Genomic DNA, 27,527 nt, shown 5'->3' with positions numbered 1-27,527 from the left:
AGTGGTTGGCAAACTCATTAGTCAACAGAGCAGCAAACCACATGTGGCTCGTGAGCCGCAGTTTGCCGACCACTGCTCTAGCTGGTTTGCCTCAGTGGATAGAGTGTCAGCCTGTGGACTGAATGGTCCCAGTTTCAATTCCGGCCAAGGGCACATGCCTGGGTTGCAGGTTCGATTCCCAGTAGGGGGCGTGCAGGAGGCAGCTCATCATTGATGTTTCTATCTCTCTATCCCTCTCCCTTTCTCTCTAAAATCAATAAAAACGTATTTTTAAAAAAAGAAGTGAAGATATTCTTGTATAATCAAGTCAGTTAGACTAGGTAACAGGGCTTAGAGGAAAACTCCAAAGCTAGGATACCTAATAGTGATAGGATCAGATCTTCAGTTCATACTAGAAACAATAGAAAGGAAGTCTTCACATTTTTCCTTTTGAGAAAAACTTCAACATAGAATATTTTTATTTTAACATGCTTATTTATTTTAAAGCATGAGAAGTCATATATTGTATTTGCCTTAATATAAAACATGTGTTTTTACATTTCCAAAAACATGCCTTCGGGGGAAGAGTTGCTTTTTATCCAGGTCCTTTAGAAGTCTTGCACATTAATGCAATGCCCTCTCACTGAATTTAGTTTGAACAGCCAAGTTCCATTCAGATTCAATGATAATTTGGATCCGGAACCTGATTAAATTCAATGCTAGTTTGGTTTCGTCAGAGTTCACCCAACAAAATTGCTCTTCAGTCTTAAAATAAAAGGTGTGATAAAGGGGATTTTAACAAAAATTCCCAAAGAATGACCTCACAATTGCATGTGTTGAATGTCCTTGGAAACTAGCCTTTTAAAGATCATTTTTAAAAGCAATAGAATAAGTATTTATGAGGCGGCCCTCCTCAGAAAAATGAAGAATGGCATTCTAGGAAAAGGAGCAGCGTGTGCAAAGGCGGCATATTCATGATCAGCTGTTCTTCACCGAGACGCAATAAGTGTGTCTAGAATACTTGGCAAGACAGGACTGGATGAATATGAATCTGAACATAGTTGGGAAGACAAAGAACTTTTCCCCTAGATCTCAGATCGCATTCACCTTATAGCTAAAAGTCTGTGCCCTTACCAATCTCTGTTTCATCTCCTCTCCAACCCCTAGCAACTTCTTTTCTCTATTTCTATGAGGTTGAGTTTGTTTGTTTCAATTATACACGTGAGCAATACCATGAAGCATTTGTCTCTATCTGGCTTATTTCTTTTAGCATAATGCCTTCAACATCCAACCATGTTGCAGCAAATGTCAGGATTGCCTCCTTTCTTATGGTTGGATTGTGTATATAAAACACAATTCTTTATGTATACACAATTGTGTATATATGATATAATTTTTCTTTATCCATGCATCTGTTCATGGACACTTATGTTGTTGCCATATCTTGGCTATTGTGAATAATGCTGCAGTGAACATGGGAGAGCAGATATCTCTTCAATATCTTTTTTTTCCCCATTTCCTCTGGATGTATACCCAGAGATGGGGTTATTGGATTTATAATGCTTCCATTTTTAATTATTTGAGTAACAGCCATATTATTTTCATTGTGGCTACACAAATTACATTCCCACCAATAGTGCACAAGGGTTTCTTTTCTTCCACATACTTGCCAACACTTATTATATCTTAGCTTTTTGATGATAGCTATTCTTGTGGTTTAGGTTTCCATTTCTTTTATAATTAGTGATGTTGAGCCCCGTTTCATGTACCTGTTGGTCATTTGGATATCTTCTTTGGGGGAAAAAGGCTATTCAAAAATTTTGTTTATATTTTTAGTTAAATTGTTTGGGCTTTGTTGTTGTTTGTTATTGAGTTCTTTATGTATTTTGCATATTAGCCCTTTATCAGATATGTGATTTAGAAATACTTTCTCCTGTTCTGTAGGTTGTATTTTCATCTTATTGATGGTTCTTTTTCTGTACAAAAGCTTTTTATTTTGTATAGTCCCACTTATTTTAGCTTTTGTGCCTTTGCTTTTGGTTTCAAATCCAATAATAATAATAATAATAATAATAATAATAATAATTTCCAAGATCAATGCCAAAGAGCTTTTTCTCTATATCACTTCCAGGAGTTTTATGGCTTTAGGTCTTACATTTAAGTCTTTGATATACCTTGAGTTCATTTTTGTGTATGGTGTAATATAGGGGTACAGTTTTATTCTTTTCATGTGGCTGTTTATTCTTCCTAACATCATATATTTGGGCTGCTTTGTCATAAGTAATTGACTTTTGAGTCTCCTGGTTTTGAACTTTGTCTTTCAGGATCTCCACATACTTTGGTTGGAGGAGTTATGACTTCATTTTCAACACACACTTTTGCTATTATGTATATATTTTCTTATTTTTCAATTGTAATTGATATACAATCTTATATTTGTTTCAAGTGTACAATATAGTGACTACATATTTACATACCTTATGGAGTGATCACCCAGATAAATCTAATACCCACCTGGCACTATACACAGTTATTACAGTATTATTGTTAATATTTTATATGCTGTTGTATATATTTCAAAGAAAGAATGAATAGTTATAGTTTTAGTTTATCTTTATTAATTGAAATTCTCATTAGCTATAGAAGGATGATTCTTCAGATACTTCTCCAAGTACTTTTGGCATCATCAGCCAGTCTCTGCTATGTAAACATGGTTTGCGTTTGGCAAGTAGTTCCCTAATTGCACGTGTGTCATATGTTAACTCAGGTCTTAATTGACTAAAGAACCTCGATGATTGAATAAAACATATTTTAAAGGCAAAACACTATGGATAGGCAGACGGTTTCTAGTTTTTAGTTTTTGCTTGGCAAAAACAAGCAAAGTCACACACACATATGCAACCAAAACAATTATTGCAGTGCATTTAAATACTGAAACTGTTTTGCAAGTAAAAGTAGCAAAAGTGTAATTCAGCTTAATTCTAGAAATTTAAATGTGTTGCTGTTTACATGCCTATATCCTATAAACTACTCCAAAATAATTTAGAACTGTCTCCACAGCGGTTCTTTGGGTTTTAGATAGTAATATGAACACTAAACAAGAGGCTTATCCTAGCAAGCCAAATTGGCATGAAATGACACATTGTCAGCAGTGCCAGCTTCTGTTATTGACATTAATTTCACTGTGGAGTTTGAAACCAAAAATTACTGAGGCTAATTTTAGGAAAACAGAACACTAAAACTCTAGCAAAATGATCAATGTCATGAGCAAAGTGAATAAGTATATCCTTGCTTTTCTTTTTTTAAATATATTTTTATTGATTTCAGAGAGAACAGGAGAGGGAGAGAGATAGAAACATCAATGTTGAGAGAATCATTGATCACTACCTCCTGCATATCCTCTACTAGTGATCGAGCCTGCAACCCAGGCATGTGCCCTGGACTGGAATCTAACCCAGGACCCTTCAGTCCATAGGCCAACGCTCTATTCCCTGAGCCAAACCAGCTAGAGTTGCTTTTTGCAATATACCCTTAATGGAAGTTAATTTGCCTTAAACCATCTACTTGTAAGTAGATTCCTCATTACAAACATACATCTAAAAGAACACAATTTCAATGTTGGGATATCGGCAAGCAATGAAAAAGCAAGGAGATACAAGGATATCCTAGGAGAACAATTCTTCCTCTGCCACAGAATAAAAATAATCAATTCATATGCCCCAATTTCAATACTCATAGCTAATTAAATAGAGTGCTTATTTTCCTTTATGAGAAACATAAAAGGTGCATTTATAAAATGAATAGCCCAACTGGTGTGGTTCAGTGGTTGAGCATAGACCTTTGAACCAGGAGTTCACAGTTCAGTCTCTGGTCAGGGAACATGCCCTGGTTATGGGTGGGATACCCAGTGGGAGTTAAGCAGGATGCAGCCAATCAATGATTCTCTATCATTATTGATGTTTCCTTCTCTTCCTCCTGCTCTGAAATCAATATATCTATACTAATAAAAGGGTAACATGTTAATTAGACCAGAAATCTTCTGGACATTCTCCAGACAAAGCAACGGTGGCAGGAGACAAGACAGAGGTGGTTAGGGGTGATCAGGCTGGCAGGGGAGAGCAGTTAGGGGGTGATCAGACTGGCAGAGGAAGCAGTTAGGGGGCAAGCAGGCTGGCAGGTAAATGTGGTTAGGAGTGATCAGGCAGGCAGGCGAGTGGTTAGGAGCCAGCAGTATCAGGCCCTGTGGGATCTGGCCTAAACCATCAGTCAGACATCCCCCAAGGGGGCACGGATTGGAGAGGGTGCAGGCCAGGCTGAGGGACCTCCCCATGCACAAATTTCATACACCGGGCCTCTAGTATATACATATATAAGTTTATATATGTATATACTAGAGGCCCGGTGCACAAAATTCATGCATGGGGGGGGTGGTATCCTTCACCTTTTCAATCTGGGTCCCGTCCAGGGATGTCCGACTACACATTTAGGCCTAGATCCAATTGGAATCTGGCCTAAACGTGCAGTTGGACATCCCTCTCACAATCCAGGACTGTTGGCTCTCAACTGCTCGTCTGCCTGCCTGCCTGATTGCCCCTAACCACTTTTTCCTGCCAGCCTGATCACCCCCTAACCACTCCCTTGCCAGACTTATTGATACCTAACTCTTCACCTGCCAGCCTTATTACCCCTAACTGACCTCCCCTGCTGGCCTCGTCACCCCTAACTGCCCTCCCTGAAGTCCTGGTCAACCCTAACTGCTTTCCCCTGCCTGAGGTTCGCTCCCCCCAACTGCCCTTTCCTGCAGGCCTGGTCACTCCTAACTGCCCTTACCTGCAGGCTTGATCACCCCCAACTGCCTTCCCTTGCAGACATGATCCCTCCTAACTTCTCTCCCCTGCTGGCCATCTGTGGCAGCCATTTTGTGTCCACATTGGGGCAGCCATCTTTGATCACATGGGGGCAGCTATCTTGTGTGTAGGAGTGACGGTCAATTTGCATATTATTCTTTTATTATATAGGATTGGTCAATTTGTATATTATTTTATTAGACATCTTGTGTGTTGGAGTGATGGTCAATTTGCATATTATTCTTTTATATCAACCAATATATATTAATTGATATATCAATATGTATCAATTGATATATCAATATTCATATGTATATATAAATAAATCCAACTCAGGAGTCTGGTTGCAATTGACAGAAAGTTAACTCAAACTAAGTCAAAGAAATAAGAAAACATATTGGTACTTGCAACCAAAATGTAGGAACTGCAGGCTAGAGATAACCTCAAGGTCAATCAGAACCAGACCTCGAATCCACAATGATTTTCTCTGCTGCCCTTATTTCTGCTTCTCTACATGGGTTGCTTTTACTTTCTTCAATTTTCCCCACGTTGTTGGAATGGTCACCAACAACTCTAGCCTACTCCACAGGGAAGGACTGAACTCACTCTACATGTTCCCAAGTTTAAAAATACCAGGGAAATGATCTGAAAAACTTAACTTCAACTATGACAACTGCTGCAGGGTCTGAAAAGGAGTTACACACTCAAAACATATTGTTAGCAGGAACATTTCTAAGAGGAGTGTGGGAAAGCTATAAAGTTCACTACAGGTTATGGTGTTCATATATAACATGTAGATAATGTCCCATACATATGAAAAAAAGTTCAAACAACAAATTAACCAATCAAGAAAATTTGGTAAATTCTGTCTATATGGTAAGTGTGTATATGCATATATATTGTATATGTGCGTATGCATGTGTGTAATGGATGAAAGAGACAGGAGGTAGGAAGGGTAGGGGGGAAGACAAGAGAAAGAATAAATGAGAAAGAGAAGGGAGGTGAGAACAGAAGAGCATAGAAGGAGGGGAGAGCAGACTGATTCAGTAATGACCTTGAGAAAAGCTCATATTCATTACATTCTGGTTTAATTAATGTTGAGAATCACATGTGTGAGTTTTACTCACTGAGAGAAAATCAGTCCACAAATTGTAGTTCAAGCAGATTCATTTAGCAAATGGAATAAGTTCTAATATGAGGTAATAAAATATAAGAAATGTAGATTTCAGTTCATCTCTCTTAGAAATAAAGCACTGTCCAAAAGGAAAGTATTTTAACATGAATTGATTTGTCTATAGATATTTGCATTTGACATTTTATTCTTCAAGTAGATTAATAGAATGACAGACTGTGGTTTAGAGACACTGTAGACTATATCTTTAATGTTGTTTTACAACTGAAGAAAGCTTAAATTCTAAATCGTGCTATCTCAATTTAAAAAGAAATAGTACTTTTCAACAGTGCACAGTTATTGCTGAATAAAAATTTAAAAGCAGTAGTTATACAATAATTGAAGTCATTCCCACGCTCCATGGACACAAGGTTTGAACTGGAAATTTGTGAATAATAATGGATGAAGGAAGTGGGAAGAAATTGGAAGCTTTGTTAATGTTTCAAAACTATCAGACAAGAAGTACATCTTAGGCATTGAAGTCTAAAACATTAGAAATAGCTCAACTCATGACATGCAGGTTGAAGATGTTGCTATTGTGAGTGGCTAAGGTTCAGTACAGCAGTGTTTTTCAACCTTTTTTGGGCAAAGGCACACTTGTTTCATGAAAAAAATCACGAGGCACACCACCATTAGAAAATGTTAAAAAATTTAACTCTGTGCCTATATTGACTATATATAAAGTAATTCTCTTGAATAGGAATCAAATAAACACAAAGAAAGTATTTTATAATTACTTTATTATGAAATATTAAGTAAACAAAATAGTGAAAAATTATAAAATTCTTGTCTTGTCTGCACCTATGGCACACCAGGCAACATCTCTCGGCACACTGGTGTGCCGCGGAACAGCGGTTGAAAAACGCTGCAGTACAGGTAAAAGGGGCTAGAATCCTGAAGTTAAGAGGCTGTGAGGCCAAGGTCTAAGATGGGTCAAGCATGTGGACGTTGAGCTTACCCAAGACAACCTACAGAAGAATATGGAGACAGAATGTAAGACAGATTTCAAAATCTTCATGGATTAGGGAGAGAGTGAGATATTGATAGAGGGCAATGATGAGGAAGAGTAGAGAGTGACCGTGGTGCTGTATAGGACATTAGCCTCTCAAAGAAGAAGGATTTTTGCAAGAGAGGGAAAGAATATTGAGCTAGAAGTGGTATCAAAAAAAGTGGGGCTAGCCGGGACCGGTTTGGCTCAATGGATAGAGCGTCGGCTTGGGGACTGAAGGGTCCCGGGTTCGACTCCGGTCAAAGGCATGTACCTTGGTTGCGGGCATATCCCCAGTAGGGGGTGTGCAAGAGGCAGCTGATCGATGACTCTCTCTCATCGATGTTTCTAACTCTGTATCTCTCTCCCTTCCTCTCTGTACAAAATCAATAAAATATATTAAAAAAAAAAAAAGTGGGGCTAGAAGACTATTGTTATAATATTTTTGGGGGCTTCCTTTAGTAATCAAACATTGTATTAGGATCTTTTCATAATGTATTGTGTACTCCTTGTTGCCAAAACTATCTTATTCACCTGTATATTCTTCATAGCACTAACAGACTTCCCTGTATGTAATGGGAGATACTCAATAATTCCTTAGAAATTTTACTTGAAAGTACACATACAAAAAATTGTATATGCCCTTGACAGGAAAACAAACCCACAGCCTTTAGGTGAATAGGCTGGCACTCTAACCACTGAGCAAAATGGGCCAGGACTAAATAATAATTTTCTAATATATGCGAAGTCAGTTATTAAGTATCAGTCAGTTAAGAATAAGCCATGTGAATCAGGGTATGCTAATTGTCCCCAATAAGAATTCTCCTTTTCTTTCTTGGAAACACTAGTAGTCATCTCTGTTTAAAATGGAAACCTGGTGATTGGAATTGAAGCTACTCTTCCCAACCATATGATCATGTGATTAAGTTCTGCCCAAAAGAAATTAGGCAAAGTTTCTTGTAAAAATTCTAGGAGGAATTTTTACTTCCAAGGAATGGGCACAGCATTCTCTGTCCCTTCCTCCTCCCCACTGACTGGAATGTGAATGTGGTGACTGGAACTCAAGCAAGTATTTTCTGTCATGAGGAAACACACAAACTGTGAGAAGCCAGAGAGAAGAAGTAACACTTGGCAGAGCTGTCACACTGCCCTGCTCTGTGCCTCTCAGGACTTTTCTTACATGACAGAACGAAAATGTGTGCTTTTAAGCACTGTTAATTGATTTTAATTTTATGGTTCTTATAGCCAAATGTCATCCTAATTAATATTATGGATATCTTTGGGTTTATCCAGCTTCGCTATAATGTAAATTTAATAAATTGATATTCTGTATAACTTTCATCAAGATTGTAATGGACAATTTGTTTCTTTTGTAACATCTATGGAGAATTTATTTCCCTCTTCCTGATGTGAAAAAGTGCTGTGTGACTTATTGTTCCAATGGTTTTCACTCTTGTTTTTGAGACAAAAACTTTAAATCTTCTAATATAAATTAAGTATAGAAGAGTTAAAACTACAGAGTCAGCTGCAAAATCCCATTCAAATTTAAGCTCTGGGAAGCTATTTAAAAAAGAAGAAATTAACCTGGCCGGTGTGGCTCAGTAGTTGAGTGTCTACCTATGAACCAAAAGGTCATGATTCAATTCCCAATCAGGGCACATGCCCAGGTTGCAGGCTCAAGCCTCAGTGTGGGACATGCCCTTGACTGGAATTGAACCTGTGACCCTTCAGTCCGCAGGCTGATGCTCTAGCCACTGAGCCAAACTGGTTAGCAATACAAATATTTTTAAAAACAAATCAATAAAAAGGAGAAAGTGTTTTTAAAAAAATAAAAGGAATTCCTGTGAGTATTCTACCATGATGATCAAACTTACTTCTTTGATGTTGAGTTTGCTCAGTTTAAATATTTACCTTGGTTTTAGAAAACCTTCCCATGTTTCTATTTAACATTTATACATATTTTTATATTCTCAAACACATTGCACAGGGAATGTGCTAACTCTCTTGTTATGCCTATGAAGTAGGTAAATATTATCTTACTTTGCAAAGGAGAGTGGAGAAGTTAGACAACTTCCTTAGAGAAACTGGAGGCTCACTGTATAGTCAGGGCTGGGACTGTCCATCTTGGTCCTCTGTGGTTGCATAACAACCACTCCACAACTTAGCACTTAAAAACAGCCATCTTTTTATAATTCCTCATAAATTGTGGCTCAGGAACCAGACAGGGCACTGTAGGGGTAAGGCTCTGGTTCAGGCCCAACATGGCTTTTTGACTCGCATGTCTGGTGCCTCCACTAGATGGCTCAAATCCTCAGGGCCTGACTGGCACAGGACAATTGAGGTCATACGACTGGGGCCTCAGCTCAGCTAACTTCCATGAAGTCATACCAGTTAGCTGGATTGCTTATATGATGATTTAAAACCCAAAAACCCCAAAAGCAGAAGCTGCCAGTTCTTGCCAACTCTTGGGCCTAAAGCTGTTTTAGCAGCCACAAGCCCAGCCCATATAAGGGATGAGAGTGACTCAAGTGTGTGGATCTTAGATGTGTTGCATTAGAAGCCAGCATACAGTAGTCAGGTAAAATATAATTGAAATTGAAATACTGAAACATTGTACCTTGTTAATCTGAAATACAAATTATACTGGGTAACTCTCAATCCTAGAATCTACCAATGTAACAGACTGCTGATGAATATAGATTGATAGTCTCCTTAGAATCTCAAGGGGGCACATCAGAAATGTGTAGTTAAATGAGACCACTCATGAGCCCCACCTGAAGGTCCTAGGTAATGCCCTATGTGTTTATATTTTTAGCTATATCTCTGAGTTCAATAAAAGTGATCATAGTAGTTAGAAGAATTAATCAATAATATGGGGTTGAGCTACTGGGAAGAAAAGTATAAAGAAACTGGAAAGATAATTTAATATAGCTGTTATACCTGAATTCTTCTGAAAAGCCTGTTTATGTCCACAAGTTGTTTTTCTGGCAGCTTTTGTGTAGGCATTAAGTATCACTGCAAGACAATGGCCCTTTTGTTGTGGTCACCTTTCACTTAAAGTGAATGATATTGCATGGACAGTAACAGCATCTTAACTGCATGGAGCTTGTTAGAATCTCTTTACTATCTTTATATGAAGAACTCAGTGCCTTTGTTGCTATCATTCGGGATTCAGCTTTGAATCTTGAGTTTATTTTTAATTATACTATTAGTAACTCCTGACTTAGAAATCCTGCTTTCAGAGGTTTCCAGAAAAGCATAACTCATCTGCTGGTAACTTGATCTACCCAAGACTGTGTAAATCAGCAGGGATCATTAGAAATCCACTCCCTTCTGCCAGCAGCCTCTTCTGCATGTGATGTCACAGGCCAGATGCCTTAAAAATTATGGAAATGCCCAGCTGGAGTGGTTCAGCAGTTGAATGTTGACCTATGAACCAGTAGGTGACAGTTTAATTCCCAGTTAGGGCACATGCCGGGGTTGCTGGCTGGATCCCACGTGTGGGGCATGCAGGAGGCAGCTGATCAATGATTCCCTCTCATCATTGATGTTTCTAATCTCTTTCGCCTTCTCCCTTCCTGAAATCAATAAAAATATATGTAAATGTTATGCAAAAATGCATATAACTTTCTCGCATTTTCAGTTAATGCAAATCGGTTATTTTTATTTAAAACACAATTGCTACCCATTTGGTTCTCAATCACCCACCAAACATGACTCATAGTTTATAACCACATTTTCAAAAGAAAGACACAGTATTTGTAAAGAGAATAAAGAGAGCCCTAGAACCAAGCTAAAGTCTTTTTCTAGGTCCAAACTATCCACACCTTCTGTCCTTCCTCTTGTAAATAGATAAGTCTAGGCTTGATGTTAAGAATACTTAAGGTTGGCATCAGGGCCTGTGCACAGGAATGACCAGTAGCCAGAATGAGCAGTAGGATCTTCTAATAAACATGAAGCCTCCCCATCACTCAGAGGACTTGGGAGTACAAACATGCTGCTGTATAGTATTTGGTTCTGAAGAAATTTTTTCAAGTCTTTCTCAGCTTGTTAAAAGCATGATCTCCCAAAGAGGAGTGAGGAAAATTTAAGTGTCAATGATACAAGAAGTTACAGAATTTTGTATTGCAATGGGTTCTTAGAGATTGTTTGATCTGGCCTTTTAATTTTACAAATGTGGAGGATGTTGCTCAAAGAAATTCAGGGACTTGTCCAAAATCATGGCAACACAAACCAGAATGCAGGGCTTCTTCAACCAACTGTTATTCTAACTACAGCCTGTCCCGTGAGCACTAATAAAGTACCTAACCACTCAAATCAATGGCTTCTAAAAATCCTTCTGGTTTATTGTCTACATGCTTTGTGCCTTCAAGAAAAATATCTGAGAAACTTCTCAAATCTTTGTGTCAAAACTTTTCCATTTCTTTAAATTATTTTGTCACAGGCTCAGGTTTAAAGCGGGTGGCTTTTAAATTTCTAACCAAGGTTGAACTTAACAATATGAACATACAGTGATCTGTTACCATAATAGCATTTCATTGTAAACATGTACTAAATTTATTAACCTAAGTCTTATTAATGATCATTTAGTTTATATATATATATATATATATATATATATATATATATATATATATGTGTGTGTGTGTGTGTGTGTGTGTGTGTGTATACATATAAATATATATTTATACATATATTTCTTAATATATGTGTAAGTATATCAACAGATAAGTTTAGATAAGTGAATTTATTTTGATTTAATAATTACTTTAACCTACTGAACTTAATTTTTTGAAATATATAAGTAATTAATAACTATAAGTTGTGATTATGTTATTATTAATTGCCAGCTTACTTATATGAAAAGTGAAATGTTTGATTATCTTCATTTTTTCTTTCTGGATAGAGGGCTATCATTTAAACTCATTTCTCATTTGAATTTCCAGATCCCTTTGGTTCTAATCATTCAACCAAATTTACAAGGAAGTAGAACTGTGAATGTTCCGAACTCATGAAATATGGGAAAATGGCCATCAATGACTGTACAAAGACATATTAGTTTAGAACTGATTTTGGATGGAAACTCATTCAGTTCTCAGCTCAAATTAAGTAACTTTGTTGTGACATAGCAGTTAAAATCAGTTTAAGAGCTTCCTGAAATATCATTTAGAGCAAATATACAGACATCTTATTTAAAACCTGGAACACTGACAAACTCCAGCAGACTGGGTCTCACAGGCATTGAACTGTGGGAACATAGAGTCACAGTAGATCTGCTTCTCATTATCTAGATTTCAATGGCTTATCCATGAATAAGATGCAGCTATATGCTTAGATGAATCTGTTGGTTAAAATAAACCTTTATATTTCAGTTCAGTCTTCTATACTTACCTCTTTAATTAAAAATCTACTTTGTCTTGATTATAGCCATATCTGCCAAGTATTTTAAAAAATGAGGACTATTATAAAAGAAGACAAGTAAGCATATGTTGGCACATGTTAGGAATTTAAAATTTTTTAACCACAAAGTAAAAAAAAATTAACAACTAGATTTCAACATTAGTTACTTCAAAGAATTCATCCGTTCACTTTAAATGTATTTATTTTTTTAAAGAAACAGCCTGCTTTCTTCATGTGCTTTTTAATTTTGTGCCTTTTGTTCAACTAAAGGAAAGAAAATATCATTGGGCATAATTCTGAACTGCATTTTATGCTCTAAAGTTCTGTTTTAGTAAGGGTATTTTATTGAACACTAGAGGCCCGGTGGAGGGGTGGCCGCGGGGATTGGCCCACGGTGGTCATCCTGGTCAGCCGAGCAGCTGTGGAACCACCCTTTGAGTGGCTGCTGAATGAGGGATTTAGTCTGAGCTGATATTTCAAGGTACTGTCTTGGGTAAAGGCATGTTCTGTGTCCTGGAGGAGCCTGGCGGAGAGTTTTGCACCCCAAAGCCACTCTGTGAATGTCCTTGATGTGTGGTGCCAGGTTGGTGACACCATCAGGAATGTTCACGGCAGCCATGCTCCAAGATCCTCAGCCATCAGGACAGCCTCCCTGGGGAGTCCATAGTCACCTGCCCTCTTACCATCCACCTATGCCAGCTCCCGGCACTCTTTCTAACACACACCTTAGAGGGCCTGCATCAGCTGGTAGGGTCAGGCCAGAGTATGGACTGTCTCAGTATTTGATAGGTGCAGAGATTTGGCCTCACCCTGAGCTTGCTATCGGCTGCTTCTGCTGTGGGGGTGCACTGACCACCAGGGAGCAGCTCTTGTATTGAGCATCTGCCCCCTGGTGGTCAGTGTGTGTCATAGTGACTGGTCTACCTGTCATTCTGGTCATTCCATTTGCTCATTGGGCTTTTATATATATAGATAAACCTAAAGAGAGGCTTATGTACCAAAGGAAAGTTTCTGTGGTTAATGTGTTTGGAGAACTGCACATCATACCTTGGAAATTCTCAGTATACATTAACTTTGAATTTTGAACAATTTTCCAGTGGATGCCTATGCTGCTAGGACAGGGACCATACTTTGAAAACCATTATTTATAGGCCACCCTGCCAGGAAGCTACTAGACTCCTAGTAGCTCCATGGAAACAGGTACCAATTAGGTGGATAAAATGAGCAATCCTGGTACAGGGCGGAGGTAGTGACTCAGGACCAGAGGCTGCTAGTGCCCATGCCATACAGTTGCTATCTATAGAATGAGACCTCATTACTTCTAATATGCTGGAGGAAGGGCTATTCTCCATTCATAAACCCCGAGTGGTAAAATAGGACAGGAAGCAAGGTTTCCTTTATGTCAGATAGTCATAGCCTCAAGACTTGAGTCCAAGTGTCTCATAAGTCAGGGGTAGGGCACATTGTCTGCCAACCCTAAATTATGTGGTAGAAAAATAAGGTCAGAGGCCAAGTTTGTTTTATTTATTTATTTATTTATTTAGCTTCACATTTTCAGTTCCTGATCATGTCTCACAGCCCTGTGCTAAAGTCTCTCTCTCTGTCTGATTTCCAATCCTACTAAATGATGTATCTCATGATATTTCATTTCTGTTTTATGGAAATGCTTGGATATGGGAGTGTCTACCCAGCTACCATCAAAGGGATGAGCATAATCAGATTGTACATAAAATAAAGAATATTAAGGGGCATATCATCAACAGCTGAGGACAAATTCCAACCCACAATTTTATCCCTGCATTAGTAAATTAAACGGCAAAGGTATTAGTCAGATGGGGTGGCCCCCAGGGTAATCACCAACCAACTGATCCTGCAATCCGGGAGTCATTTGATAGTTTAGATCATAAATAGAAGATAACTGTTTTTCCAAAGGCAGGTGTCTCCCACACAGTTTAAGCATTAAGTGAATTATTTTATTTATTTTTGGCATCTAAGATGTTATCCAAATAGAAAATAGAATTTTGTGTGCTATTTTGTTGGTCATTCAAACAGATGTTTTCCACCTGATTAATATATCCTACATAACATGGATTAACCCATGTTAATCATCTCCTGCATGCAGGACAGGTAATATATATATCTGGGGCTTCAGGCATCACTATTGCCTTCCCTTTGGTGTTAATTGTGCTGACCATACTTCAGTGTTGCTCACCGTGATGTTAGCAGCTATAATCTCAGCTCCTATGTGTTGAAATGGTACAGGTTGGTCAAGGAGTAGGGTATAGTGTTCAACCCTTGGGTTAGAAGGATGATAGGAGAAAGATTCATTTGGCTGACTCATGGCAAGTAGGACTGTCAGAAAGAGTTGACTTCTGCATTAAATTTCATAGAACTATATACAAATAAATGAACATTTGATTATATGTTAATTTAATAAATTGATATAATTTTACTTTTTCTTTCTGATTCTATTTTCTGTGTTTCTTTTTATTGCCTCATTACAAAGGCTATAATCCCTAGTATAATATTGAATAGAATTTGTGGAAGTGGACATTATTGCAATTATTGCATTTTACTTGATCTTAGCAGAATAACTCAATCTTTCACCACCAAGTTTAATGTTAGCTTTGGGGTTTTTTATTAGAGACAATTTGTCAGATTTTTAATAAGTTTGATAAGGGACTTACTCTAACATACTATATATTAGGTATCCCAAATACATGAATACACACACTAACATCTGATACCTTACTTAATTTTCACTTCTTTTCAGTTTTAACTGATTTGAAATGACAGGTGAAGCCACACTAAACTTTGCACAAAGAAAATTTTCTCATTAGACTTTTTTTGGGGATACATAAAAGGCGGAGTTGACATTACAAAACCAGCAACAGTGGATGAATTGATAGCACACAAATACCAAACAAAATGAGTCTTGATGTTTGCCATTCTTTGATTAGAGTTATTAGCAGTGCCTGGACCAGAATGATCATCAGTTTTAAAATAAGTGTTGATAAAAAGAAGTATTAATTTCTATAGATTCTTTTAAATTTTGAAAATAAACTGTATGTTTAATAAACACTGACTTATAATCATTCAAGGTGTGTATACATTTTGGGACATCTTATACACATATACACACATAGATATGTATATATAGATGTATATATATATGTATATGACATAATCTTGGGAAATTATTTGAAAATAGAGACTTATCATTATCACAAAAGTATAATAGGCAGAAACCTCACTGAATTTCTTAAGAATAATTTGATCATTCAAAAGTACAAAATACCCTTATGTTTAAGCAGGAAATAATAGAAATAGCCAGTCCAAACAGTAAAAAGGAAGTTTGAAATTGTACAGAGGCAATAAAGCATCAAACAGACTGTCAAATTATAGCGGGAAGGCTGTGGAGTGTTGGGGAGAGGGGGAAAGAGATCAACCCTGATCTCTTTATATAAGCATAACCAATGGACACAAGACACTGGGGGGGAGGGGGCTGTAGGAGGGCATGTGACAGGGAGGGCATGTGACAAGGAGTAGGGGAGGCTGCAGGAAGGTCAATGGGGGAGGGAAAAAGGAGACATATGTACTACTATATGTAATACTTTAAACAATAAAAACAAAATTTTAAAAAAGGCTTAAAAAAAGAAAAAAATCATTACATGGGAATCCTTAGCTACGCTAATAAAATAGAAATATGCAAATTGACCATACATCCATGATGTCTATCAGCCAATTAAGCATGAGTATGCAAATTAACCCAGCAAAGATGGAGGGTTAATTTGCATACACAGGTGCCAAGCGGCCAGGCAGGGTGGGACGCCTGCTATGAGGCGGAGGGTGGGAGGCAGAGGGAGCTACAGGAGTGGTGCTCCAGCCGGGAGCAAAGACTGCAGGCTCCCGGGTGGCTGGGAGTGAAGCCAGGGGAAGCAAGGCCTATTCTTGCACGAATCTTTGTGCAATGGACCCCTAATATAAAATAATAACATCCAAAGGTTATATCTGGCTACTTTGAGATTTTCACTTTGTATTTGACTTTCAGCTGTTTGATAATGATGTGTCTGCACGTAGTTCACTTCTATGTATGTGGCTCGTGATTTGCTGAGTTACCTGTATCTGTCATTTACTGTAATTTTTAAAACATATTTTTATTGATTTCACAGATGAAGGGAGAGGGAGAAATAGAAACATCAATGATGAGAGAGAATTGTTGATTGGCTGCCTCCTGCACGCCCCAGGGATCAAGCCCACAACCAGGGCATGTGCCCTGACGTGAAATGGAACTGCGATTGTGGTTCATAGGTCAGTGCTCAACCACTGAGCCACACCAGCTGGGCTACTGTCATAATTTTTTAATGTTCACAGTCATTTTTTTTTTCCTCTGCAACTTCAAATGTGCAAGTGGCATTTTCTCACAGATCACATTAGGCACCATTTATGTATTTATGTACAATATTTTCTCTTTATTATTTACATTTATGTACCCTTTAATTTATCGTCATCAATTGGCTCCTCTTAAGCCCAAGTTTACTTTACCCTTTAATTTGTCATCATCAATCAGCTCTTCTTAAGCCCATCCATTGAATTTTTTATTTTAGATATTTCAGTTGTTTTTAAAAATTGTTTACAATTTTTGCTTAGACTTTCAACATAATAACTCATTATGGCCATCATTATGGTTTGTATGTCCTTAAACATATTTACAGTAATTGCTTTAAAATGTTTGCCAATTTAAACAACTGGATCAACTCAGTGTCCAATTTTATACATTGCTTTTCTTTTAACTACAATTTAACATGTTCCTATGTTTTTGCAAGTCTAGTAATATTTTTATTGGATGTTGGACTATTGTCTTGGTGTTAGAAAGCAAAAAATATTACTGGCTAATTACTTGGAACAGATAGCACTTTTAATTTTACTTTTTAAAAACGTGGATCTTTTTTGTTTTGTCCTCCATCTAAAGATAACTTTTTAGTCCTGTTTTAGTATGAAGTTGTGGCTTTCTGTAATTTCTATGGAAATCCTAACGTGAATAAAACAAAAGTCAGATGCTGTATTTTATCTCATTTGCATTTGACAGGAGCTGAGATAGCTGCTCAGCTTTTTCAAATATCCAGCTGTTGTTTTCCACTAAACTTCTTGGAGTTTTCCTTGTGTTTTCAAAGGTCAACCAAGGACTTCAGTAGAATTTATGGGCTGATTTGGGGACTCTTCCCCTTGTGGTTCCTTCCTTCTCAGGATTTCCCCTTCCATTTACATCTCCTCTCTTAGCACGAGACTGGCCTCTGTCACCTCAATTTGATAAAACAGCAGATTTCTGCTTGAATTATAACTGCCTGGCGCCATATAAATTGGAAAATACCTTCACAAAAAAAAGTCAAATAAATGTGCATCTGACCTAATGCAACTTAATTCTTTTGAGGGTTGAATTTATCATAATTTCTGCTTCCTTTTGGTCATTTTAATGTGCCTTCAAATTGGTTTATAGATTATTTTGTTATAATAGTCATTTACAGGAGAGTTAACCTTGATATATAATATATAAGGAACTCTATCTTTACCACAATCTAAACTTAATTTCCTTCATGACATTTACAATCATCTCTTCATGGCCCTCTGGCCCTGAATGTACTTTGAATTTGAGCCCAGGTTATTTTTATCCACTCATAGTTGAGCTTTTTGCCTTGACCTCAGAAGGATTCTCTTTTTATACTCAATGAAATTCACTAGGCTATATCTGGGCCCATATTACCACATATCAGTTTATTTATTTGTAAACATTTGTCACCTACTATGTACCAGCTATTAAAAAGATTGTTGGGGCCGAAACCGGTTTGGCTCAGTTGGTAGAGCGTTGGCCTGTGGACTGAAGGGTCCAGGTTCGATTGTATCTTGATTGTGGGCATGTCCCCAGTGGGGGGGTCTGCAGGAGTCAGCTGATCTATGACTCTCTCTCATCGATATTTCTAACTATCTCCCTTCCTCTCTGTAACAAATCAATAAAAATATATTTTAAAAAAAGATTGTTGTGGATATAGCAATAAACAAAACAACATAATTATATTGTAATAGGAGATCCATTTTATAGTAAGAAGAGAAAGAAAATGCAAATGATATTAGGAATACCATTTCTAATGATATTAGAAATACCATTACTAATATTTTCTTATTTCTTTTTTTCATATTTCTATTTTCTTTACTGCCATCACTTGATAAATATAACATAATGCATAGCATTTAACAATAGCATGCCAGTTCCTTCTTTATGTTTCTCTAAAAGTTTCTTCTTTATCAATAGCATTATATACACCAATCAGTTGTTTCTATGGCTTTGGTTTGTTTATTGAAGTTTGAGTGGTTAGTTGTTGTTGTTTTTTGTTTTTTTGTTTGTTTGGGGTTTTTTTTGGGGGGGGGGTTGAATAATATAGTTGTCTTCCACAGAAATTTTATTCAGATGATTTCTAGGAAAGATATATCATATTTTATATTCTTCAATCCATATATGAATATTCATTGATATGTCTTAAATAGAATCCCCATGCTTCACTCTATATTTTCATTTATTATTATTTTTAAAAAATATTTTTATTGATTTCAGAGAAAAAGGGAAAGGAAGAGAGAGATAGAAACATCAGTGATAAGAGAGAATTACTGATTGGCTGCCTCCTGCACACCCCCAAGAATGGAGTCTGCAATCCACGCATGTGCCCTTGACCAGAATCTAACATGGGACCCTTCAGCCTGCAGGTTGGCGCTCTGTCTACTAAGACATACTGGTTAGGGCCACTCTATATTTTTAAAATATTTTTTATTGATTTCAGAAATGAGAGAGAGAGAGAGAGAGAGAGAGAGAGAGAGAGAGAGAGAGAGAGAGAGAGGAGAAAAAAACAACAACAAAAACACATCACTGATGAGAGAGAATCATTGACCTGCTACCTCCTGCATGCCTCATACTGGGGACCCAGACCAAAATAGGGGCACGTACCCTGATCAGGAATCGAACCGTGACCAAGGCTCAACCACTGAAGCACACAAGCCGGGCATGTATTTTTTACCATGTAAACACACACAAACACATACACACACACACAAAAAAAAAAACCAAACAAACAAACAAAAAAACCTATAAAAACTCTGCCTTTTTAAGAAAACAAATGAGATGGGTTTGTTCCATGTGTACAATGATGCAAAGTGGAATTTACGACCAAGCAGAAACCACTTCATCCAAAGCTACCAGCACTGGTGCATGAGATGTCACAAAGCAGTTCCAAAGGAATGTCACAGGGAAATGCTCTCTGGCTTTGGAACAGATTGTGTGTTTGAATGTGTGTGTGATATATTAGCACATTTTCCAACAGCTCAGCTTTCTTTGTGCTTCCTGTTGAAAGTTAGTATTGATATACACATGAAACCTAACAAAATCAAAATGAATGTTACATAGTAATAGGAATACGGGGTCTTCTGAACTTTAAAATCACAAGTTCATAAAATATTAAAGCATGAGTAGAAACTACTGTTTACAATATTGATTTTCAAACTGTGAACAGTGGGGCTCTAGCATTCTCTTAGAGTTGTAGCAAAGGCTAATAGATTTGTGTGCAAGGTCAAGGGTGAATGGGGTAGCAGGTAGGCAGCGTGACTCCAAGGATGTTTAATGGACTATATTTCCTGTCCATCCAGTTGGGCACAAACTCCATTTCCATACGCACATAGACATGCCGGCACATTTCATGCACCAGTTCTGATTTTTATCAGTTTTATATAGTGGCGTTCTATAAGAGATTACTTTTGAGAAAAACTTGCTTTTGTTAAGAAAATATTTTAACATTGATGATTTAGTTCAACTCTGTCATTTAGCAGACAGAGATATTCAGAATCACAGAGGATGTGACATTCCCAGGATCATGCTGCTATTTAATGGTCACGCTACATCTTCTAACACTGAAGGAAAGCTCACTCACGCAGGCCCTAACCAAATCACAAGAGAGTTCTGGGATATAGTAAATACACTTCTGCATAAATAGGAAAGCTAAAGAGGAGCTGAAGGTGTTTATTTAAGACCCATGTGCTGCTGGCAGTGTCAGAAATTGCTGTTGTTACCTGTTCAACCTCCACTAAATACTCACTTCATTGGGTCTAAATACTAATTCATCTACCCATTATAAAAAGATTAACATATATATGTATATGTATATATATCATGTGCACATGATGAGGACATGTAAGAGAATACAACTGGTATAGTCTCTATCATTATAGCTTTTGCATTTTATTAATAAACTAGAGGCCCGGTGCATGAAATTAATGCATGAAGGGTGTGTCCCTCAGCCCAGCATACACCCTCTCCAATCTGGGGCTCCTCAAGGGATATCCAACTCCAGTTGGACCAGGCCTAAACGGGCAATTGAATATCCCTCTCCAATCCAGGACTGCTGGCTCCCAACTGCTTGCCTACCTGCCTTCCTGATTGCCCTAATAGCTTCTTCCTGCCAGCCTGATCATCCCCAAACCACTCCCCTGACAGCCTGATTGATGTCTAACCCCTCTCCCCTGCAAGCCTGCCCCCCCCCTAACTACTCTCTCCTGCAGGCCTGGATACCGCCCTACTGCCCTTCCCTGCAGGCCCAATCATCCCCAACTGCCCTCCCCTGCTGTCCTGATCCCTCCCAACTATCCTTCCCTGCTGGCCATCTTGTGGCAGTCATATTGTGTCCACATGGGGCTGCTATATTTGATCACATGGGGGCAGCTATCCTGTGTGTTGGAGTGATGGTCAATTTACATATTATTTTATTAGATAGGACTAGAGGCCCAATGCACAAAATTCACCCCTCCCTGCTGCTATCATGGCTGGGGGCCTCTGCTGCCTCTGCCACGGCCCCCATCCATTGCTGTTTTGTCTGGAAGGAAGGACATCCTGGATGAAGGACGTCTGATCTAACTAGCATATTATGCTTTTATTATTATAGATTGCTTTTATTATTATAGATTGACAAATAAAAATAAATGTATATGTACTTTAGGGCATAAAAATTTTATATTGTAACTTGAACAGTAATACAAAAATAGCTACTGTTTATTGAAATCTAGGGGCTCTGTCAATATACATATATATCTTACCATTCTACAGAGTAGTTATTATTATTCCCATTTTGCAGGTGAAGATGTTGGTACACATGGAAGTTAAAAAATGTACCCAAGTTCATTATATCCAGGAGCAAAATTCAAGTTTTCCTAGTTCTAAACTCTCAGGTGGGTGTAAGACATTTTCTGTCTTTAAAAATTCCTAATAAAAATTATATCTAAGGGGCCCTAGCTGGTATGGCTCAATGGATAGAGTGTCAGCCTGCGGACCAAAGGATCCTGGGTTCAATTCCAGTCAAGGGCACATACCTAGGTTGTAGGCTCCAACCTGGCCTGAATGTGTTGCTCTCACATCAATGTCTCTCTTTGTCTTTTCCTCTCTCTTCCACTCTCCCCCCAAAAAAAAATCAATGGAAAAGTATCCTCAGTTTAGGATTAGGAGAGAGAGAGAGAGAGAGAGAGAGAGAGAGAGAGAGAGAGAGAGAGGGAGGGAGGGAGGGAGGAAGGGAGAGAGAGAGAGAGAGAGAGAGAGAGAGAGAGAGATTAAGGGATACATTTTGTAAAAAATCACCATACAGCCGAAGCCAGTTTGGCTCAGTGGTAGAGCGTCCGTCTGCGGACTGAAAGATCCCGGGTTCGATTCCGGTCAAGGGCATGTACATTGGTTGTGGGCACATCCCCGGTAGGGGGTGTGCAAGAGGCAGCTGGTCGATGTTTCTCTCTCATCGACATTTCTGGCTCTATCTCTCTCCCTTCCTCTCTGTAAAAAATCAATAAAATATATTTTTTAAAAATCACCATACAAATGTTAGAAATATATAATATTTTACCTAATTTATGTTTCTACCAACAAATTATGCCTTAAAAAGCAAAGTTCTGATTAATAATTGAATGTCTTTCCAATATGTAAAAATGTGTAATATATATAAATCTATAGTGAACCAGGCCCTTAACTTCAACTTTTTGAAATTAAATATAATACAAAAGCTTTGCTCTACAAGTGCATTTAATCCTCTGGAGGTGTTGTACACATTTGCAGTCTGTGGCTAAATCATGGCCGTTTGAACACACTAGCACTGTTATTTTCCTTTGGCATCCATTCTTAGTGTTCAGTATTCTTAACAGGAAACAATTATGGATGGATTAGTTAAATATATATATATATATATATATATATATATATATATATATAGTTAGTATATATATAGTTAGTATATATATACTCATATATATATGGGTATATATATATTTAGTATGTATATATATACACACACACACAGACACACACACACACACACACACACACACATATATCCCAGGCATGTAAAATTACTTCTATTTATGTAGAGGCAAAGACTCTAGTAAGCAACTAGGAAGAAGAAGAAAAATATTTTAAGGTCTAATGAGAAGATTTTTTAGATGCCGTTTTATTAACCGTGATCTGAGAACAGCTTAATCTAATGTTAAGGTTACAATGCCACTAATCTAGCCTCTAATTTTTTAAAATTTTGTTTTCATAAAGAAAAAATTATGGAATTGTGATTATTTCCATAATTTGTATTTTGTTCATTGATACAAATTGATATCCTCTTGTTCTGTGTCTGTGACTTGCTGAGTATTAATCATGTTCTGTTTCAATGATACGTGACTGGGTATACTCTTTTTTCTTGACCTTAAAAATATCAATTAAATTCAACATATGTGGTGCTGACAGTGCCAATAATTATTTTAAAATGGCATCTATATGAATGGCTTTGACCAGGTTCATGTATGTGCAGGTAATGACAGCATTGTAAGATGCCATAAACTATATTTTACAGATGGAGTTCAGATATGCTAAAAAGAAGAGGGGAGAAATAAACTATTGTTTGCCACTACCATTTTTATTTTATTTATTCAGGATTTAAAGTGGTGTTTGCTGTGTCATTTTAGTAAAGTGTCTTCCTATAATTAAATACTTTACCTACTTGAACATACAGGCATTGGTGAGAGGCACCATTTTATTTTGTGTCATTTTGCAACTAAAAAGGACAGGAAAAATCATTAAGCATGTGCTTGTGGCATTGGTTAATAGAATTATGTACCTAATAAAGTTCTAAACTGTGAGGCTTAAAGCTTACTTCTTAAATCAAAAATGTGTGTTTGAATAGCTGGCGAATTTTGATAATTCAAATTCTGATTCAGTAATTCTGAGGTAAGGCCCGAGATTCCGCCTTGCCAGTAAGTCCTCAGGCCTCACCAGCTCTGCTGGTCTGCACTCCTCACCATGTGTAAGGAGCAAAGCTGTACCTAGAACACTTACTTCCCCTCAGTGGACTGAAATCTCTCCTCTCCTCTACACCTTTGACTCTTCTAGTCAAATTTTTCCTTTTGTTGTGGGTTAAATTATCTTCCCCCAAAAAAGACATGCTGCTGCCCTAACTCCTAGTACCTGTGAATGGGGTCGTATATGGAAATGGGGTCCTTGTAGATATTATTAAGGCAACATGAGGGTTTTAGGTTGCACCCTGAGCCATATGATTGGTGCCCTTACAAGATGAGGGAAATATGGACACACAAACTCATGAGGGGGTACATGAAAAGTTCACAGGGACTCAAGTGAAGACGGATGCAGAGATGACTGATGCATCTATATACCAAGAATCCCCAGAACTGGGAGAGAGGCATGGAACAGAGTCTCTTCCAGAGCTTTTAGAGGAAACCAACCCTGCTGACATTTTGATTTTGGATTCCTATCTTTTAGAACTGTGAGAAAATACATTTCCATGGTTTTAAACCCTCTAATTCTGAGATACTTAGTTCCCAAGGCCCAAGGAAACTATCAATAATAGAGTCCTCCCTCTGTATCCGCAGGGGATTGCTTCCCGGTTCCCTGCAGACACCCAAATCCTAAGGAAGCCCAGGACCCTTCTACAAAGGCTGAGAAAAATATATACAGTTGGTCTGCCACATCAATGGGTTCCCAACTGTGTATCAAAATTACTGTTTTCAATCTGATACATAAATTTTGCAGATACATAAAATCTGCAGTTTAATCTGATGCAGAGCCCACAGGTAATGGAAGGCCTACGGTACCCAGTTATATGCTTTAATGTCTAGTTGCTATGGTTTTCAGCATAATACTTATCCATCAGAGAATAAAACTAAGTGAAAAAAATATCTTTCTTTGCAAGCAGTAAAGAGATTAAAAATAATTTGTTTCTTCTCAGCACCCCCTCCAAAAGTTTTATCATCACTGAATCATTGATTACCTAAGATGTCAAGAATGTTTAACTTCCTTGTGAACCTCAAGCATGAGAAGTCTTTGATTGTTTTTATTTCTTCTGACATGCAGTTTGCTTAGTGCATTTTCTACCTGATTACCCGCTTTGTGTGGAAGATATAAAAATGACCTAAAACTGCCCAGGGGCTCCAGGACTGTTGGTGCAGATATGCTTCTGAGAAACAGAGCCCTGGGACTAATTTTTCTCAGATTCCCAAGTGATGGAACTACTTAGTAGCATTTTTCCCTTTTTTGGAAATGAGTCACAATGGATGTCAACCCCCTGACCCTCTTTATTCCTATTCTATGCAGCTCTTTCCTGGAGCTCTTCACTACATATAGCTAGGCAAAGCAGGGTGAGATCATTTCCCTCTGCCAATTGTATGAGAGAAAATTATTATCCATTCCTTTTTTTTTTTTCCTTAGAGAAAGGAGGCATTTGGTAGAATTAAATAAGGAACCCGAGGTAATGCATAGCATTTAAAATATTTTCCCTTTGCCGAAACTGGTTTGGCTCAGTGGATAGACTCAGAGCATCGGTCTGCAGACTGAAAGGGCCCAGGTTTGATTCCAGTCAAGGGCATGTACATTGGTTGTGGGCATATCCCTGGTGGGGGGTGTGCAGGAGGCAGCTGGTCGATGTTTCTCTCTCATTGATGTTTCTAGCTTTCTATCCCTCTCCCTTCCTCTCTGTGAAAAATAAATAAAATATATTTAAAAATTTAAAAAAATATTTTCCCTTTGTTATTCAAAGAACAGTGCAGAATGGGGAAAGGATAACACATTTTCATAACTTAAATACAGATGAGTAATTGCAGCATTGCAACTCATATTTGGTGTTCTTGTTGTTTTGGTAAAGTGTTCATCTATCCCTACTAATTACTTTATCTGATTAAACATGTTAGCACTGGTAAGGAACATCGTTTTGTTTCAGGTGTCACTTTGCAGCAAGGTAAAAAGGAACCAAAGGAAAAATCATAAATGGTGTGCCCATGGGAATAGATGATGCCAAGAAAGAACAAGAAATGAAGTTAATTTCTGGAGAATGAGTCCTACTGCTCTTTAATGAAGATGTTTAACTTGAAGTATTTCCTCCTGGGCTTTCCTGCAATGAATAGTGGCATAGAAGTCTGTGTTGTGAATCCCATGCTGTATCCTTTCAGGATGGAGACACTCATTTCCCAGGTGATGGGAAACATGGCTCATTGAGGGTCTCAGTGGAGTCCCTTTGATGGGATCCATGGCCACACCCATTGGGGGATGATTGGAGAGGCAGCCTGTATCCAATGGCTATTTGATGCAGGGTTCCAAGGCTCAAGCTCCGTGCCTCCAGGAAATATAACTCTCAAGGCCACCCCAAGGGATTGGCCAAGACCTTTGCTATGATTACATTACAGTTCAATACTAGTATCTCATATCCTGTCTTCTTTCATTAACTGCTATTGATCCTAGGGATGCTTCCCCACAATCTCAGAATCTCTATTGGTTTCTCAGCTAACCAGGCTTAGAAAAGTTTATAAATTCAAGAAACATAAGACATAATGAAGGCTACTGAATGGTAATAGTGAATACTGTTACTGAGAGTGAATACTGATCGTGAAGGCTACTGACACTAGATCTAGTATATATGTTAGGTAAAATAACGATCCCCCAAAGATATTCAAGTTCTAATCCCCGGCATCTGTGAAAATGTTACCTTACCTTATGTCAGAAATGACTCTGGAGATGTGATTAAGTTTTGGATCTAAAGATGGGGAAATTACACTGGATTATCCATATGAGCCCAATGTAATCTCGAGGGACTTTAAAGATGGAGAAAGGAGCCCGGCTGGTGTGGCTCAGTTAGTTGAGCATCATCCTATCACCAAGAGGTCGCTGGTTGGATTCCTGGTCAGGGCACATGCCCAGGTTACAGGCTTGATCTCCAATAGGGGGCGTGCAGCTGGCAATTGGTCAATGTTACTCTCTCATCAATGTTTCTCTCTCTCTCTCTCTCTCTCCCTCTCCCTAAAAAATCAATAAAAAACATTAAAAAAAAAAAAAACTGGAGAAAGGAAACAAAAGAAAGTAGGGAAAGACATGTGACAATGGAAAACAAGGTCAGAATATGATATGACTCAGCCCACTGCTGGCTTTGAAGATAAAGAAAGGGCCACTGCCAGGGAATGCTGATAGCCTCTGGAAACTAGAGGCTCAGAGAAAGGAATTCTCCCCAAGAGACTCCAGAAAGAAATGAAGCTCTGTTGACCCTTTCACCACATGATTTGTAACCTAAAGAACTGTAAGATAGTAGGTAGGTAATACCAAGTTTGTGGTATTTTGTTACAGCAGCAACAGAAAAGTAAATTTCCTGTGCATGCTCAATGATGCAAGCTGTACAGTGAAATCAGTGTCATCATTTTATGACAATTAACACTGGATACCATGGTCTGGCTGAGGTACTGAACTTGGTCTGCTCAGTTCTTCACTGTCTGCCCAATTCTGGTGATCACATTCCATTCTCACCCCTTCATGCTTATAGTTGATCAACAGCAAGCTGGACCACAACTGGGTATGTCTTGACGCAGAGCCACAGGGTCAGAACACCATAGTTTCAGGATGACAATGTCAGGTGGCCTCATAGGATAATCCTTGTAGTTCTTTGGATCTAGGTCCAAATCCCAGCATCAAAATTTATTAGCTGTGTAGCAAAATCAATCACCCAGCTTCTCTGAGCCTCCTATTCTCATCTATCCAATTGGGGTAATACATAACTTACAGAGTTGTTATGAATATTAAATTACATCA

At 38.0% G+C, this 27,527-nt stretch overlaps 1 protein-coding gene and 1 long non-coding RNA gene across 5 annotated transcripts in view; both read left to right on the top strand.

The window, feature by feature from the left end:
• The window catches only part of TMEM196 (transmembrane protein 196), a 165,840-nt gene that overhangs the window by 48,193 nt on the left and 90,120 nt on the right, over window positions 1-27,527 (top strand). For 3 of the 4 annotated variants that reach the window (XM_084897877.1, XM_084897876.1, XM_084897878.1), the window contains exon 2: window positions 21,553-21,646. The exons of the other annotated variant lie outside the window; for it this stretch is intronic. The gene's annotated coding sequence lies outside the window, so the exon portion shown is untranslated. The remainder of the gene's footprint in view (window positions 1-21,552; window positions 21,647-27,527) is intronic. 4 annotated transcript variants of the gene reach the window in all.
• Window positions 6,102-9,410, top strand: LOC311629610. Its single transcript, XR_014796230.1, has 3 exons — window positions 6,102-6,561; window positions 6,874-7,166; window positions 7,401-9,410. It is a non-coding gene; the product is annotated as an uncharacterized lncRNA (long non-coding RNA).

This window comes from Pipistrellus hanaki (genome assembly GCF_964339955.1).
Source record: "Pipistrellus hanaki genome assembly, chromosome: 10".
Lineage (NCBI taxonomy): Eukaryota > Metazoa > Chordata > Mammalia > Chiroptera > Vespertilionidae > Pipistrellus > Pipistrellus hanaki.
The sequence above is the reverse complement of the archived record's forward strand: the minus strand, read 5'-3'. Positions and strand labels throughout refer to the sequence as shown.